The sequence below is a fragment of the Saimiri boliviensis genome, chromosome 8, assembly GCF_048565385.1.
Source record: "Saimiri boliviensis isolate mSaiBol1 chromosome 8, mSaiBol1.pri, whole genome shotgun sequence".
Lineage (NCBI taxonomy): Eukaryota > Metazoa > Chordata > Mammalia > Primates > Cebidae > Saimiri > Saimiri boliviensis.
Genome location: NC_133456.1, coordinates 17803400 through 17821138, shown reverse-complemented (window position 1 = coordinate 17821138; position 17739 = coordinate 17803400).

Sequence of the window (17739 nt, the reverse complement as noted above, 5' to 3'; positions counted from 1 at the left end):
TCACTGGAATCAAGAGCGAAGATTTTTAGCAGAAAAGAGACACAATACAATCAATAATCATGTGATTTATTTTTATTTCTGGAAAATACATGTTGCATAGCTTTGTTCACTGAAAAGGCCTAGAAATAATCATAGCTCAATAGTAAGGCCCACCCTTGCATCCAGACTGTCCCACTGAAAGGGGGCAGGGAAAGGACAAGGTGAATCTGAAATACTTTGTGTCAGAAAGCAAGGAATCAATCAGAGTAAGGTCGTGTCAAAAGAACCCAGGAGCTAACTTGAAAGGATTTCCATTGGCCAAAGATGGGTTAGTGTGAGCATCAGAAAGAGTATATTTTGAAACATGAAATATATAAAACTGTCCTGAGATCATAATGCTATTTAAAAAACTAATTGGTCACCTTTGGAGGTTACTAGGGTGCCAATTCAATACTTTGAAAATTGCTCATGGATAAAACGAATCATTTATCCCAACTTCTTTGTGTATTGGGTTACCCTGATAAGGGAAAATTCTTCATGTAAGAATCAGGTAAATAGAAGAGGAATGATAAGATTAGGAAATCACCATTTTGCCACCTCTAATGAAGCAACAGATCTAGCTGCTAAAAGCATGAGATAAAAAGTTGATGAGAAACATTTATTGGATAGCTCAGGTTCATAACATCTGAACCCAGTGATCAATCTTAGTATTACTGACAAAGGAACAATGAGACATGCTTCTGATGTGTTGCAAAGCAAGAACCCACCACCATGATGAATTATTGCCTAAAACAAAATTGAACCTGAATCTAATCAAGCATCTACATCTAATGATAAGTAAAAACACACAGGATTACATGGGAGGCCAAGGCGGGCAGATTGCCTGAGCTCAGGAGTTCAAGACCAGCCTGGGCAACACAGTGAAACTCGTCTCTACTAAAATACAAAAAATGAGCCAGACATGGCAGTGTGTGCTTGTAGTCTCAGCCACTTGGGAGGCTGAGGCAGGAAAATTGCTTGAACCTGGGAGGTGGAGGTTGCAGTGAGCCAAGATCGTGCCATTGCACTCAAGCCTGGGCAATACAGTGAAACTCTATCTCCAAGCACACAACACACACACACACACACACACACACACACACACACACACACACACACGATTGAAGAACACATTAATATGCTAAATCCAGAATGTGGGAAATTCCATAGGACAAACAATCCAGTTTCTTCAACAAATTGGAACTGCAAAATAAAAGTGTTAGTAGGACTTAAAAGACTTGGAGAAACTTAAAGGACCTTGTTTGGATCCTTATTTGAACACAACAAACTTAAAAATACAGTTTTGAATTAGAGAAAGAAAAAGAAATTTAAAAAGAAATTTAAAAAGAAATTAGAGAAGAGTTTATAATGGACTGGATATCAGATGATCTTAAGGAATTACTAATTTTATTGGGTGAAATAATAGGATAGTGACTATAATTTTTAAAGCCCTCACCTTTAGAGGTACATAGTGTAGTATTCGTCGTTGACATTTTAACTAGGATTTACCTGGAAATACTCTGGGAGAAAAAAGTCAGTTGTCAGAAAATGGATAAAATGAGCAGAATGTTACATTGATGCTGGGTGACAGACATATAGGGGCTTCTGTAGGGTCTATTCTATTTCCTTTACTTTTATGCATGTCTAAGGATTTCCATAGTAGAAATTTAAAGAATAAAAGAGAATGGGAAAAGAGATTGGAGCATGCCGGTATGGACAACTCTCTAGGCATAAAGAAAGAGCAGAAAGTGGGTAAGAGCTGGAGGGAACCCTTGTGAATAATCCAGCAGAAAGCGGGGGAAAACATAATGCAGGAGAGCACAGCTGGGATGATGTATCAGCAAGGCTAAGGGCAAGTAGGAATACTCTCATATATTATAGGTGAGTTGCAATAGGTACAACCCCTTCGACAAGTCATTTAACAATACTATATATGGGGAAATTGTAAGTGCATCATACCACTGACAGCAATTTTGTTTACAAGTTTCTATCCCACAGATACTCCAGCTTCAATATGCAAAGACATCCACAAGATGTTCATTGCAATATGGTAATATTATAAGTCACAAATCATATAACTGATTATGCTACATTCATATGCTGGAGTATTATGCAGCCTTAAAAATTCAGGTAGATCTCTATAAAAGTGGCAATGTGGAAAATTTACAAAATATCTTTAATGGAAAACAACTATCAAAATGCAGAATATTTCTTGTATACACACACGTGTAAATATACACATGCATACAGAAGTGTGTCTACAAAGTTACATAAACATATACTTCACACACACACACCCATATATATGTATAGACATTTTGAGGAGGATAAATATGTACATGAGTTTGTCAACAGTGGGTTAGCTTTGGAGACGGACAATTCTTCAGTTGGATATGCTTTTGTAAACCTTGGATCCTTATATATTCATTATATTTTAATGAAAATGTAAAATATAGGCTGGGCGCAGTGGCTCATGCCTGTAATCCCAGCACTTTGGGAGGCCGAGGTGGCGGATCACCTGAGGTCAGGTGTTCAAGACCAGCCTGGCCAACATGGAGAAACCCCATCTCTACTAAAAATACAAAATTAGCCGGGAGTGGTGGCACATGACTGTAATCCCAGCTACTCAGGAGGCTGTGGCAGGAGAATCACTTGACCCTGGGAGGCAGAGGTTGCAGCCATTGCACTCCAGCCTGGGCAAGAAGAGCAAAACTCTGTCACAGAGAAAAAAAAAAAAAAAAAGGAAATGTAAAATACAGAAAAACCTTGGTTAGTATGAAATAGGTAAGAAAATAACTAAAAGGTCTTACTATGCTGTTACCTGTGTGTGGATATACAGATCCAGACTAGGAGAAGTGGGACAGGTGTTGAATATATGGCAGGTTGTGAGTCTCAGTAATTTAAGCATTAGAAATGGAACTATAAAGTTATAACTGGTCTGTCTCTTCTCGCTAACTAAGAAACACAGTCCCAATACAAAACTGCCCTTTTTATTTGTCCTTTTGCTTAAACTTGTTGAAAGGGGCAACTGAATTAGAATATATACTTCTCTATATCTCTCTGTATATTAAGCTTTGCCTGTTTTTCTATGTCTCCCCATCTCACATGCACCATTATATCACTCCTGTTGTTTTCCCTAAAATCCTTCATTTTTAAAAACGTTATATTCAGTCACAACTAGTTGGCATTTATTTGCCTGTTTGTTGGCTGTAGCCTGGCTTTAGAATCATTTAGTAAGATTAGCTCCCAGATTTAAAAAATTAAAACATTCTTACCAAGTAGTTTTTCTAAGCGACATGGATGAGGAATGTATTCTACCATGTTTTTTAATCCTTAAAAAATGTTCTGTATGTCCACTTAAAGCTTAAAAGGTTTGCATGAGGTGCCTATTGTTTGAAAATTTAGAATAACCCAATACTACGATTTTTTTAATTAAAATATTATATTCATTTGAGAGAAGGGTCACTTGATTAATAGATGTGAAGGCTGAGATTTCTTTAGCTGGTTTGCCACATTGTATGATTCTGAACAGTTTCTCCAGGGCAGGTCTAAAAAACTGACCTGTCTCCTCCTCAAAAGAAATAGACATATTAGTCACAGTGACCAGGGTGGGAGACAAGTGCATTGTTTATCATGTTCATTATGGACGGTTTCCTAGTTTTTAACCTGTGAATGTTTTTAGAATTGGAAGTTGCAGCAATGGAAATGATAAAATGTTGAAACCAAGATACCAGACACAAATAACTGGTATTTCATATTCCTGTGCCAACCAGCCTACCATATTTCTGTTGGGACTTATGAATGTTCCAATGGATCTTTAACATATATCTGTTCAAGACTTGAAAATGCTGTTTTCCATGGGGTGGGAGGGGCACCAGGGTCAGAGGATATGGAGAGAAAATGACGGCAGAGGAGGGAGGCCAGATACTGAGGACAACACGATGAAAGGGCCCGATTCTCCTGTTTAGACTGCTGAGGGACAGCTGTCCTGTCTGTATGGCCTCTTCCTTATCAAAGTTTTCAGTGATGATCTGAAGGAGGGAGCATCTCTGTGTTACAGAATGACCTCTTAGCTTTAGTTGGCCAGCACCAAAGATGCCAGCAACTGACACATTTTCCTTGGCAGCTAAAGTGAGAACACCATGCCCTCAAGTGCAGCCTGCTTCAGCAAACATCTGAGCATGAGATGTGTATTGTACCAACTCACAGAGCATTGAGGCTCAAACTCTAGTGTGCCTGGGTCATGAAGGCTGCTTGCTGCAAATGCAGACTTGAGATATTATCCCCAAGAGATTCTAAATCTGCAGATCTGTGGGTGGACCCTGGGAATCTACATTTTAACAAGCACCCCTGCCCTCAACATCTGACATGGGAATGTTCAATTTTTTGTTTTGTGGTTTATTGGGCAGTTCATTTGGTTAGACTTTAACTACAAATGCTGTCTCTTGGTGGCACTTGAACTCTCAGTTTAATTATTAACACTTTATCCTTAGCTGTAGAAATTTGGGGAGAGATGAGACAGGCAGAAATTTGGGGAGAGATTATATTCACATTTTAGGGTGCCCTCTCCGGCTCTCCTTTCCAGGACTCATCCCTCATTTTACAGTGGTTGTGGCTATCCTGAACTCTGTACTCCGGCTCTTGAAGCTAGAAGGGCTGCTGGTTTTCTACTGCAGTTCTCCCCACCTTAAAACCCTGAGTTGCTTTCCCTCAGACTGAAAGCTGTGAAAATGCTGGTCTCTCTTTCAGATGTTAACTCCCTTCCTGAATCTCTTTGCCTGTGTTCATTCTCTAGTATCTTCGGGTGGTTTATTGATATTGGCCACTTTATAACTGTCTAGCAGGTCGGTTAGTCCCCATTGGATCTTATTCCACTGTACTGGAAGCAGAACTGGATCACAGACTTTGAGAATCAATAATTTCCAGTATCCCTTGGACTTGGCTAAATGGAATTTTACCATGCTGAAAGAATGCTTACATTTTATTTCTGTACTTTACCCTACCATCAGCTTTCTGTGGCCATATCTAGCAGTCTACAGATACTCACTTTACTCTAGAAATGTAAATAAGAATTAGCCAATGCAAGAAAAAATAGTGTTGTATTTGTACTACTTTTTTTTTTTTTTTTTTGAGACAGAGTTTTGCTCTTATTGCCCAGGCTGGTGTGCAATGGTGCAGTCTCAGCTCATGCAACCTCCAACTCCTGGGTTCAAGCAATTCTCTTGAGTCAGCCTACCGAGTAGCTGGGATTACAGGCATGTGCCACCACACCCGGCTAATTTTTGTATTTTTAGTAGAGACGGGGTTTCGCCATGTTGGTCAGGCTGATCTTGAACTCCTGACCTTGGGTAATCTGCCCGCCTTGGCCTCCCGAAGTGCTGTGATTGCAACTGTGAGCCACTGCACCCGGCCATATTCGTACTAGTTTTAAAGAATGAGGCCCCAAATGTAGCTGGAATGAAAATGTACATTACAATTAGCATCTTGTCTGGAAACCACCATTTCTGTCTCATTTATGAGACAGCTTCCTTGTAAGCCCTTCTCTCTTTGAGTTTTGCTGACCTCATAGGCCTTGCTCTGCCCTATCAGTGGCTTCAGAGCTTGCAACATTTTGTTGGCCCATTGTTCCTGAGGACTCGGTCCTCTCTGGGATTGAATTCATACTTCAGTTGGTGTCATACTGGTTCATTGTAATCTAATAGCCCTAGCGCTGTGCTGAAAATTTTTACTATGCCAACAAAAGCAACATGGCAAAATTCTTGAAAAACGCCAAATTCTCTTAAATTGGGAAAATTAGCAATGTTCTAACAAATTCACATAGTAAAGTACCCTAATATTCTGCATCACTCAGAACCCCAGGGCACCAACTACAGGATAAGATTGTAACAAGTCAGCAACAATCTTGAGTGATGAGTGTTTTTAAACTTCTACACTGCTGATGAAAACTATTCATGGTTCCCTAAAACTAACTAATAAATAACTCTAAGAGGTAATGTTCCTGATAAGCTTTCTCCACACCTCCACTCTCCAAAAAATGATAAAGGAGGAATTTGGAAATAATGAGATGACACGAATAAGAGGCTTATTTACCGCCCAGAGACTGATGATGTGGGACATGGAATTCTGAGGTCACTGCCCTGTGACTGTTAATTACTGCTGTGATGTCTGCCTCATTGTTCATTAGTCTTTGACCTGTGGGTGCAGGAGCCAACCATTAAGTAAAGCAGGTGTCACACACATACCTATTAAGCAACCTCCACTAACAGAGATAGATCTGAGAACTAAGGAAGAAAGAACAAGACCTGAGCACCCAGAGTGGATACCAGTGAGCCTTACACGTAGAGCCCATGCACTTCCTGGTTGCCAGAAAGACTGAGGCCCTCCCTCAGCATTTAAGCAGTTGGGCATTCTCACTGCATTTCCAAATTGCTCTTTTTAATCTGCTGAGTGGATTAAAATCCCATGTAAAAGTAAGGATTTCCTGGTTTCTAACATGTTTGCTGGGAGAGAGACTTAGCAGCAAGAAGCAACAAAGAATAAACTGGTATAGTTTCAAATACGAGCTTTTAAAGTTGTTGTGGCGACTCTAACCATAACAGCCTGAGACAGCTCCCAGGAGATACATCTTTGTGGAAAAGCAGTAGTTCTCCTCCCCACTAAGGACTGGGGTGAAAAGATGCACAACAGTAGCAACCTCACGGTGAGGCTGGCAGAGAATATGCAATGGGGAGTTTGATGCGTGAGAAGTGGAAGAGAGCTCCTCTTGGATGATTGGAGGATGATGACATCCCACAGATGACGACAGGGAAAGCACTGTACTTTTAGAAAAGGCGCCATTTTTACCATTTGTTCTTGGTGCTTTGTAAGATTTTGGATTTCATCCTAAGGGTAACATGCATTTATGGGGAGAGTGAGGGATAGGACTAGGTATATTTGAAATATATCTCCATTTTACCAAAGAAGAAAATGAAGCCCAGAGAGGTTAAGTGACTTGCCCAGGATCACACAGCTAATGAGTAGTCAGCCAGGACACTGGAACCAAAATATTCCCTTTAGAGTTCTTTTTATTTGTATTTCTTTATTTATATTGTTGCCAAATGTAAATAATAGTGTAGGATTGGCCTGCCATGTGTTAGAATAGGCAGGACCTTTGGTGTGACAAAGGTAGATAATTTGTCTAGCCAAGTTTTGACCAAGGTCTCACAAAGCAACCAGTGCCTTAGCAAGGTAGAATTAGGTATGTTAAGAATGAATACAAGTTGCTCTATTATAGAAGGTACTCAAATGCTGGTATAGGCCAGCACTGTATTCCATGCTACAGGGATTCCAGAAATGAAAATTAGTAAGGTGTAGACTCCTTTCTAGTGGGTCATAAGCTATTTAGGAGTCTATTTCTGTCTATGGTTCCTTTGTGTGCTCTTATTAACTATACTGCAAAGTAAACATATTGTATTGTTGCAGAGGGAGAGAGATTGCATCTGGCCTGGAAGATCAGGAAAGCTGAAGCAGGAGGTGGCATTTGAAATGAAATACTTAGAAGCTGGTGATTAAATTCTGTTCATCTTTCATAAAAAATGACATTTATGGAACACTTATTGCATGCTTTGAGCTTTGCAACACTCTTTCATTTAATCCTTCCAACAACTCAGTGGGAAAGATACGCTTATTTCACAGAGGAGGAACTGAAGGCTCAGTTAACTTATTGGAGCAGACGCTATTGGTGTCCCACATGGATGGCCTTTGTTGGGGCAGCATCTCTTGGTGTTGGCTGCCAACTAGTTCACACCAGCCTTCTCCTGAGGAATGCTCTTGGCTGCTGAGAGTAGCCATGCCTGGAGATGGTAATCTGGAAGGGAGTGTCAAGGAAACCTTGCTAAGTAGAAAATATGAAAAACACTGGTGGAGACTTTGGACTTCCTGGATCTATCTTCCATCTAATAGGTATTTCAGAAAGAGAGACTTTAAGTTTTGTTTTGTTTTGTTTTAATGGAGAAGAGAAAATAATCCCTTTTTCTTTTTTCTACACGGGATCTTTCCCTGTCTCCAAAGCTGGAATACAGTGGTGCAATCAAAGCTCACAGCAGCCTTGAACTCCTAGGCTCATCATGCAATCTTCCCACAGCCTCCTGAGTAGCTAGGACCATAAGCGCATACCAACCCGGCCAATTCTTTTAAGTTTTGGAGACATGAAGCCTTGCTCTTTTACCCAGGCTGTTCTTGAACTCTTGGGCTCAATGATCTTCCTGTCTTGGCCTCCCAAAATGTTGGGATTATAGGCATGAGCCACTGCAGGTGGCCTGATCTTTTTTTTTTTTTTTTTTTCAAAGGGAGTCTCACTCTGTTGCCCAAGCTGGAGTGCAGTGTTGTGATCTCGGCTCACTGCAACCGGCACCTCCCAGGGTCAAGTGATTCTCTTGCCTCAGCCTCCCGAGGAGCTGGGACTACAAGTGCGTGCCATTGTATCCGACTAAATTTTTGTATTTTTAGTAGAGACGGGTTTTCACTGTGTTATCCAGGATGTTCTTGATCTCCTGATCTTGTAATTCTCCCACCTCAGCCTCTCAAAGTGCTGAGATTACAGATATGAGCCACCATGCCAGCCCCAATCCATTTTTTTAAAGTGAATTTCCTTGTGGCCCCAGGTGGTAAGCAGCAATAGTGGGAGAAAGTTCACACATAGATATCACCTAGTGTAATTTCAACCTCCTAAGAATTCCAAGGATCCTTGGCTAAAGCTAAGGTGAAAATTCTACAAATTGCCAGAGGGAGCCTTAGAAAGTTTCAACAGACTGGCACTTAATGGTTTACCAAGTGGGAACTACCTACGAAGTTCTAAACTTTTACAAAGGAAAATGATTTTGAATTTAGAATTCTATATTCTGTTTACTATCATTCAGAGTGAGAACAAAATAACAGTGTTCTTGAACATGCAAACACTCAGACAACATTGCATACATAATTTTTAGGGCCCAATGCAAAATGAAAATGTGGAGTCCCTTGTTAAAAAATTAAGAATTTCAATATGGCAACTGCAGAGCATTAAAGTAAGTGTGGAACCCTTCTGAATGCAGGGCCCTGTGCAAATGCACAGTGCACACACCCAGAAAGCTGAGAAAACTCACCACCCATGAACTCTTCTGGAAAAAAGCAAGCATTAATTAAAAAAAAGGGGTGGGTGCAAGACAAAACAAAAACTATCCCAGTTAAACATAAAAAAAAGTGTCTGTAATATTCTTTATGAAGCTTAAAGTAATGATTTTTAGAATATCATTAAGAATAGAGGGGAGGGCCAGGCATGATGGCTCATGCCTGTAATCCCAGCACTGTGAAAGGCTGAGTCAGGTGGATAACTTGAGATCAGGAGTTCAAAACCAGCCTGGCCAACATAGTGAAACCTTGTCTCTATTAAAAATACAAAAATTAGCCAGGTGTGGTGGCACATGCCTGTAGTCCCAGCTGTCTGGGAGGCTGAGACAGGAGAATCGCTTGAACCTGGGAGGTGGAGGTTGCAGTGAGCTGAGATTGCACTACTGCACTCCAGCCTGGGTGACAGAGCAAAATCTGCATCTAAAAAAAAAAATTACTTAAAAATCATACACATTAAAATTTGATAATTTTAACAATATAAAATAGATGGGCAAGGGGTAAGGGAAAAGTAAAATGCAGTCTTAGACTCAGGGGCAGGGTATGTTTTAGATATTGATTAATTAGAGCAAAATGTATTTTTAAAAATTGATTTTAAATATGTAAAAGTAAGCACAATGCTTAAAGGTAATTGCAAAATTAGTGATTTACAACAACACATATTTATAATCTCACAGTTTGTGCAGATTAAGAATTCAGGCATGGCTGAGCTAGGTCCTCTGCTTCAAGATCTTTGCATGGCCGCAGTCAAGATGGTAGCCAGGGCTGGGGTCCCAAGGCTGGAGTCAAGGCGGTGGCCAGGGCTGGGCTTCCTCATTGAGTGAGGAAGGACATGCTTTCCAGGCTCATGTGGTTGTTAGTTGGATTCAGTTCTCTCCAGCCTGATAGATTGAGGTCCTCAGTTCCTAGTTGTCTGTCTGCTGAAGGCCACCTTTTGTTTGTTCCCACGTGAACCTCCCCAACATGGCCACTTCCTTCATCAAAGCATGTAAACTGAGAAGGCAGTGGAGAGTCTAACAAGATGGCAGTTACAGCCTTTTGCAATGTAATCATGGAAGTGACATCCTGTGGTCTTTGCTGGATTCTGATGGTTAGAAGGAAGTCACAGGTGTCATCTACCCTAAGGGCCAGGGGAACTCACAGGGGTGTGAGCACCAGGAGGCTGGGATCCCTAGGGGCCATCTTAGAGTTTACTCACTACCACACTCATTCATAAAAAGGTCTGTCAGACAAATGCCTGAGTTATATAAAGCCTCATCCAGTCTCCCTGTGATTGACAAGGTGTCTTGCTCATAAGCATCAGTACCTGGTGTCAGGTGCACTCATATAATCAATCACTATTTGCTGAATGAACGTATCAATTGCTACAAATAAAAGCAGTTTTAAAAAACAGTTTGGCGCCATTAACAGGTTGTTTTTAATTTGCATTGTAAAATGGGTTTGGCAGTTTTGCATCTTAAAAGGTCAAAATGTCGCACCAAGAAAGATAAAACAGGAGCTTAAACATTCCAGAGTAAAATTTTCCACAGGACGCCCTTGCGTTTGCCTTTCACATCTGGACTGTTGTCATAGTCCTGCCATCCGCAACAATTTACATTTGAGTCACATTTCTCTCTTGAGAAGTAAATATAGTACAGCACTTCCCTTTAAATGCCCTTTACTCAAGGACAAAAGCGTATTTGGGGTACATATTTTCACAACCATCCTGGCTTAAATTTTAAAATCTGTGTACAAATGGGTGGTGATTGCATCATGTTAGCTCCCTCAGCGAATGTCTTTAAGATGACATGATTGAGAATTGATTCATTAACACTGTTACTATTTTATCAGGGCTCATTCCGCAAAACCATGTCTGAGAGCCGGAAGTCTGGATTCTTGTCCCAGCGCCCACACCAATGAGCTGAGTGGCCTTGGCAAGCCACCCAGTCTGCACCAGTTTTCTTGTCTGTGGAATACTCAGCTTGGATGAATAGTAATTCAGGGATCTCTCCCTCTGCAGTGTGCTTTCTGGTTCCTATGAATGGATGCTGTAAGTAAATGCCTTGGTGCTCTTTACTGGGCTGGTGCAACTGCCCCCAACTGTCAGGAAGGTGGCCCCTGGTGGCTCATCATTGTCTCCTTCTCTGCAGAATTGCCCTTGACTAAACAGTGCTTTCTCACCTGGGAGATCACACCCTTGCAGCTGATGACTAACTGACATGTGGGTGCAGAAAGCCCGCCCCCTTCCCTCCAGGTGGGACCCAGTCTGTGGTGCAATTCATGTTCCTGGGCACCTGTGGGACTAGCCAAAGTTAGGCTCCAGATGAAACTACAGCCTTACTCAGCTCTTTCCCTCACTCCAGCCTGTTTCTCTTTCCTCACTTCTCTTGAGAGCCCCCAAGACCCAATATGCAAGAATTCCTGTCATAGGCTCTAATACTAGAGACCCTGATCCAAGAAAGCCACCTGATAAGAAAGGGCTCATGGGTACGGGATTTCTTGAATTTTCCTAAGGGTTTAATGTCATCATGAAAATGGGGGGTGGTAAGGTGTGAAAACAGAGAGGAAGCCTTAAACCAGGGGTGTCCAGTCTTTTGGGCCACACTGGTAGAATAAGGACTGCCTTGGGCCACATATAAAATACACTAACTAACGATAGCTGATGAGCTAAAAAAAAAAAAAAAAAAAAAAACCAAAAAAATCTAATAATGCTTTAAGAAAGTTTACAAATTTGTGTTGGCTGTATTCAGTCATCCTGGGCTGAATGTGGCCTGCAGGCCATGGATTGACAAGCTTGTCTTAAACTAAAGCACTGAATATATTTGAATAAATATGCAGTCTTTAGTTTCTAGAAAATTTAGTTTACATTTGAGGTGATGCTGCAACCTCTAAGTAGAAACGCCCGCTCATGTCCAGCCCAGAGTGAGTACTCACTGAATAATTATTGAAGCAAATTATGTTGAATTTCTAAAATGGGGCCTAGAATTCCTGAAGATGTTTGTAGGAGAGAAGAGTTTAGGGGCACGACAGAGATAAAGTATTAGGTTGGTGCAAAAGTAAAAAAAAAAAGTAATGACCAAAACCAGTTGAGGGTCTCATAGGCCGTTTGGCTGATCCTCACAACACCCCATGAGGGCTGCTGTTATCCCCATGAGGAGACAGAGCCCAGAAAGGTTTATTTGCAAAGAGATGAAAGCCTATCACAAATCTAGGTTGTAATGACCCAAACCACAATTGTTTATATACTATAAACAATTATTTCTATTCTCTTTATATACTATAAAGAGAAATCTGGTGTCCCCTGGGCTGAGGGCTCACTCTATCCCAACTTCTCTAGGAATTATGATGGGGATCAGGCCCAGGGGAAGGCAATGATTTGAGGTCAGCCTTAGCAGGTGTGTCCAGACCACAGGTGCCAGCATTCTGGTAGGTTTGGAAACCCCTCTTCTGTATTCCCAGCCACCTCTCACCATGCTGGTAAACTTGACGGAGGAGGCAGCTCCCTGCTGTCAGCAGCTCTCCTGGGTTCAGCTCCCTGCCTTTCTCAGTGTCTGGGGAGTGAGAGCAGATGCTCTCATTGTCCCATAGGACAAGGCCAGGGCTTTGCTAACCTGGGACCTAGTGTGCTGGGATTTATGGTTCAAAATGTAACACTCTGCACTCCCCTCCCTGTTCTGCTTCATCCATACCCAGTCTTCTCAGTGGTTCTCCTCCCACCTGACTTTTGGACTTGTTATTTCGTGTCTCTTTACCCCCTTACCACTGAGTGGGCAGGGAAAGCTCAGAGGGGTTAGTCTTGGATTTTTCAGAACAAGGGATGAGAGCCATGGCAAGGAATTGAGATGCTGGGCCAAAGAACAGAAGTCTCCACCCCTATGCCAGTCCTAGATCCTCTGTGGACTTGAGGTCAGCTGTGGCTGCCCTGAACTGGAGCCCTCTCCTGTTAGTTTTCCATGAGGGGCCCCATGAACAGAAAGGCTCATCACCCAAGCAAAGGTGACACAGGCTGAGGGAGGCAGGGTCTATGGCGGAGAATGTGGCCTCTCAGGCCTGGTCACTCCTTCCTTGTGAGGGTTTTCCAGGGTGAGAGTTGATGTTCCCAACTTTAGCCTTCGGCCCTCAGGGAGGCCCTTATGACCCCAAACATCTGTCAAAAATGCCCTGTTTATCTCCCAAGCCTATCAGCGATCCCTGGCCTCATCTTCAAGCAGGGATGGGGAGGAGGCTTGATGGCAAGGTGGGAGAGGGGAAAGGAGAGAGGAAGAAGACAAAGAAAGGAAATGAGGACAACTCTCACTGAGTGGGTGACGGCTGCATGCCACCTGCATTCTCGTGACCTCTCTCCTCTGACCTGCTCAACAGCCCCAGCAGTCAGAAATCACCTGTCAGACCTCAGTTTCTCCACGCGTAAGATGTCCTGAAGAAACAGCTGGGGGTCTCATAGGCCATTTGGCTGATCCTCCCAACAACCCATGAGGGGTGCTATTATTATCCCCATGAGGAGACAGAACCCGGAATGGTTGGTTAGCAAAGAGATGAAAGCCTATCAAAAATCTAGGTGGGTCTGACCTGCTTGGTGATTTTGGAGCTTTGGGGAGGCCCTAGTCTAGTTGGCATACGTTGGGCCTTTGAACAACTACATAAAAGAATAAAGATGCTGGATTCCTTCTGTTTAGAGCTTGGGTTGGCCCACATTTTCTGTACAAGGCCAGATAGTAAGTATTTTAGGCTTTGCAGGCCATATGGACCCTGATGGAACTACTCAACTCTGCTGTTTTAGTGTAAAAGCAGTCAGAGATGTAAATGATGGGTGTGGCTTTATGTCAATAAAATTTTATTTACAAAACCCCCATGTGGCTACCCTGTGAGTCAGAGTTTGCTGACGTATGGTATAGACAGACACAATGGTATAGACATGAATGGGTCAGAAGGGTTCAGGGTGAGACAAGAAGTGAGAAGGATTAAAGTTATCAAGGGCACTGCATCATGTACCTCAGTCCGTAGGAATGGTTTCCCTCTGGAATGGAGCAGCACACAGATTGCACAACTGTACGCTGTAGTCTTGAGGGTGAGATAAAAAGAAAACAAGCCTCACAATCTAGACTGTCCTATCTGGGAATGGCTAAGTCCTAGGACTCTGGTTTTTGGTGGGGTGACAGATTGATAAATAACTTCAGAGAAGAAAGTGGGAGGGCCACTTGCCTGCCCAAAGGTATTATACTGATTATCCAGGATAATCAGCTTCTCACTGGTTACCAGAAGCATGCAGGGTCATGTGATATCCTATTCCCAGAGGGTGAGGAAGGCAGATCACCTGATGACCTGGCCCCATGGAATTTGGCCTCCCTGCTTCGTGGCATTTATCCAGCTGTGCTCCACCATGGAAGCAAGGCATGGCTGGGTATTATGTAATGACAGCCCTCTGGAGCAGAAGCACACATCTAAGCCAGTCACAAGTCTCACTTTCTTGGAACTCCATTCTGGGGTTCCTAGAGCAGTTGGGAACGCTGTTCTGTAATCAAACTGAGTTCACCTTTGGGCACCAGCTGCTCCTGCAGACCAAGGGCAGGACAAAGTACAGAAAAGAGATGAAGCAGGTGCTGCTTTCGTGAATTTGATCTGGACTGGAAAAGGAAAATGGAAAACTCATTTCTCTGACAAGCTCCATCTGTTGGCAAAAACCATCATCAGAAGTTCTGCTCTGGACAGGGGAGCTTGCCCAGCAAATGCTGGGCCAGGAGTGCCATGCTCAGAAGCTGGGAGCTAAATGAGGCAAGGCTGGAGAAATGGACTTGGAGCCAGAAGGGATATGCCAGTGAGAGCTAAGGGAGGTTATCAATGGGATATGTAAAAACCCACTGCTTTTGGGAGGGTCTAGCCTTCTCAGCTGGGTCATGTGCATCACCTATCGAAATACTCAGGCCCAGTCCCAGTGAATACAGCAGCATCTCCACCTGCTGCTTTTAAAAATTCCTGATCAATCTTGGCTGTGGAGCTGGAGACCCATTATACCACAATAGCATTCACACTTCTCACTCAGAAACATAAGCACACTTTTCATCTCTTGTTGTGACTCCAGCCTCTGAACTGGGCTGGAGTATTCTTAGGAGCTGAATAAGCTGCTCAGGAAAGTTTATGAATTGAATCCCACCAGGGAAGAGTAACCAAAGATAATTAAAAAAAAAAAAAATCTCTAGAAAAAGAAGCTTTTTGGCAGGTTTTGAGACCTGTTCAGATAGCCTGCTCCCTGGAGATGAAGGAATGCAGTGGATTGCAGGTTTCTAAAACTGGTAATGTAGCAGAATGACATCTGAGGTCTTGTTAAAACTTCTGAGGCCCAGTCTTCTGAATTAGACTCTCTTGGACCAAAGGCCAGGAATCTGTATTTGACAAGTTTCCTGGGTGACTTGGATGCACAGCCTGCTTTGGGAACCCTGGCCTAGGGGACCTCCCAAGATTTTTGTTGGCCCTACGGCAGAGCTGATATAACTACGCCCCAAACTGTGCTCGGGTTCCTCTTTCTTTTATTTTTATTTATTTATTTATTTATTTGCCTGATTATGCTAAAGCCCAGAGAGGGAGACAGGGAGCTCAGGATTAGGACATGGCTTCTGCCTTCACAGATCCCCAGCACAATGTTTAAATTATGGCACAAGCTATGATTTAGGGCAGCCAAAGCCACATATAGATTGTTAAAGAAACCAGCCCTTGAATGGCAAAGCAGGAGAGTGACTAAGAGTTGTACTAGTGACTTTTCTTTCTTTCTTTCTTTCTTTCTTTCTTTTTTTTTTTCCTGAGACAGAGTCTCGCTTTGTCACCCAGGCTGGACTCACTGCAACCTCCGCCTCCCAGGTTCAAGCAATTCTCCTACCTCACCTTCCTAAGTAGCTGGGATTACAGGTGTGTGCCACCACTCCTGGCTAATGTTTGGAGTTTTAGTAGAGACGGGGTTTCACCATGTTGGCCAAGCTGGTCTCCAACTCCTGACCTCATGATCCACATACCTCAGCCTCCCAGTGTTCTGGGATTACTGGCGTGAGCCACTGTGCCTGGTCTGTACTAGTGACTTAAAAAAAAAATTGATACTGGTGAAAATTCAACAGAGCTGTGTCATGGCACTCTCAAACTCAATTGGTACACTAGATCATTTGTTTCTTTCTGTATGTGTTTCAAACTCTATCAGCAAAGCCATGAAGTATATAGAGAAAGAGACAGAAAAGAAAAATAAACCTTCAAATGGAAGAATAAGAAAATATGCTGAAATAGGAAGTGAATATGGTGCTTAATTAAGAAGTGTTCAAGGCTGGAATAATTGTAACCCATATTCTAGTGGTCAATACTGGAAACATATGAAATACAAGTAGACATGCAAACTAGAAATACATTTTAGCTTAAAACAAAACATGTGGTAATGGAAAGAGAAGATTGGATCTACAACAAAGGAGCCAAGTCACTCAGGTGGAGCATTAAAAAAAAACAAAGTTATAGGACTATTCAATGTTCAGTAGAATTATGCAGTGAAGCCATCTGGGCCTGGAAGACTTCTTTTTTGGGGAGCTTTGAAATTACAAATTCAATTTCTTTAATGGTCCTATAACTACTAAAGAAATTTAATTCAAATTTGAAAACCTCCTGAGAAATAAATCTCTTCTGGTTTCAATCCTGACTTGTAAAGAACTTGGAAATCATTACTCCTGTGCTCAAAGAAGATAAAAGCCCCTTCCCCCTAAAATACCTAAAATACCAGTGACTTTTCTTGGACCTATTGAAGAACTGAGGTCACAGGGCTAACTGCCACCTCAAAATCTGGAGAGGTGGGCAAATCCACAGAATCTTAGCTGAGATCCGCTTCCCTGGAGCAGAAGTTGCTGGAGCCATGCTGGTTGGAAGGCTTCCATGGGGATGTAAAGGAATTGCCTGGGGCTGAGTGTGGGCAAGCAATGAAAGTGGGAAACTCTTGGGGTTGCAGCTTTAGATGGGGTGGGGGGCATAGTTCTGTGGGTTTTACCTTTAGGGACTCCATCATTTCATGATGAAGAATCGGGAAAGATCCCACCTGTCCTGGCTCTGGCAAGGGAAAGGAAAAGTAGCCATTGTGGAATAGATCCAGAGTGATCTCCATAACAATGGAGGGTACTCCAGGGGAAAAATTCCCCAGAGCCTTAACTCACCTGAAGTATGGGCCTTTCCCTAACTCAGCACACACTAGCCTCCTCAACTCCCCTAAGGGCCTAAGGGCAGGGTGGGGTGGGGCAGGGTGGGGGAGCTGCTGTTAAAAATCTCTTGTGGGCCGGGCGCGGTGGCTCAAGCCTGTAATCCCAGCACTTTGGGAGGCCGAGGCGGGTGGATTCATGAGGTCGAGAGATCGAGACCATCCTGGTCAACATGGTGAAACCCCGTCTCTACTAAAAATACAAAAAACTAGCTGGGCGTGGTGGCGCATGCCTGTAATCCCAGCTACTTAGGAGGCTGAGGCAGGAGAATTGCCTGAGCCCAGGAGGCGGAGGTTGCGGTGAGCCGAGATCGCGCCATTGCACTCCAGCCTGGGTAACAAGAGCGAAACTCCGTCTCAAAAAAAAAAAAAAAAAAAAAAAAAAA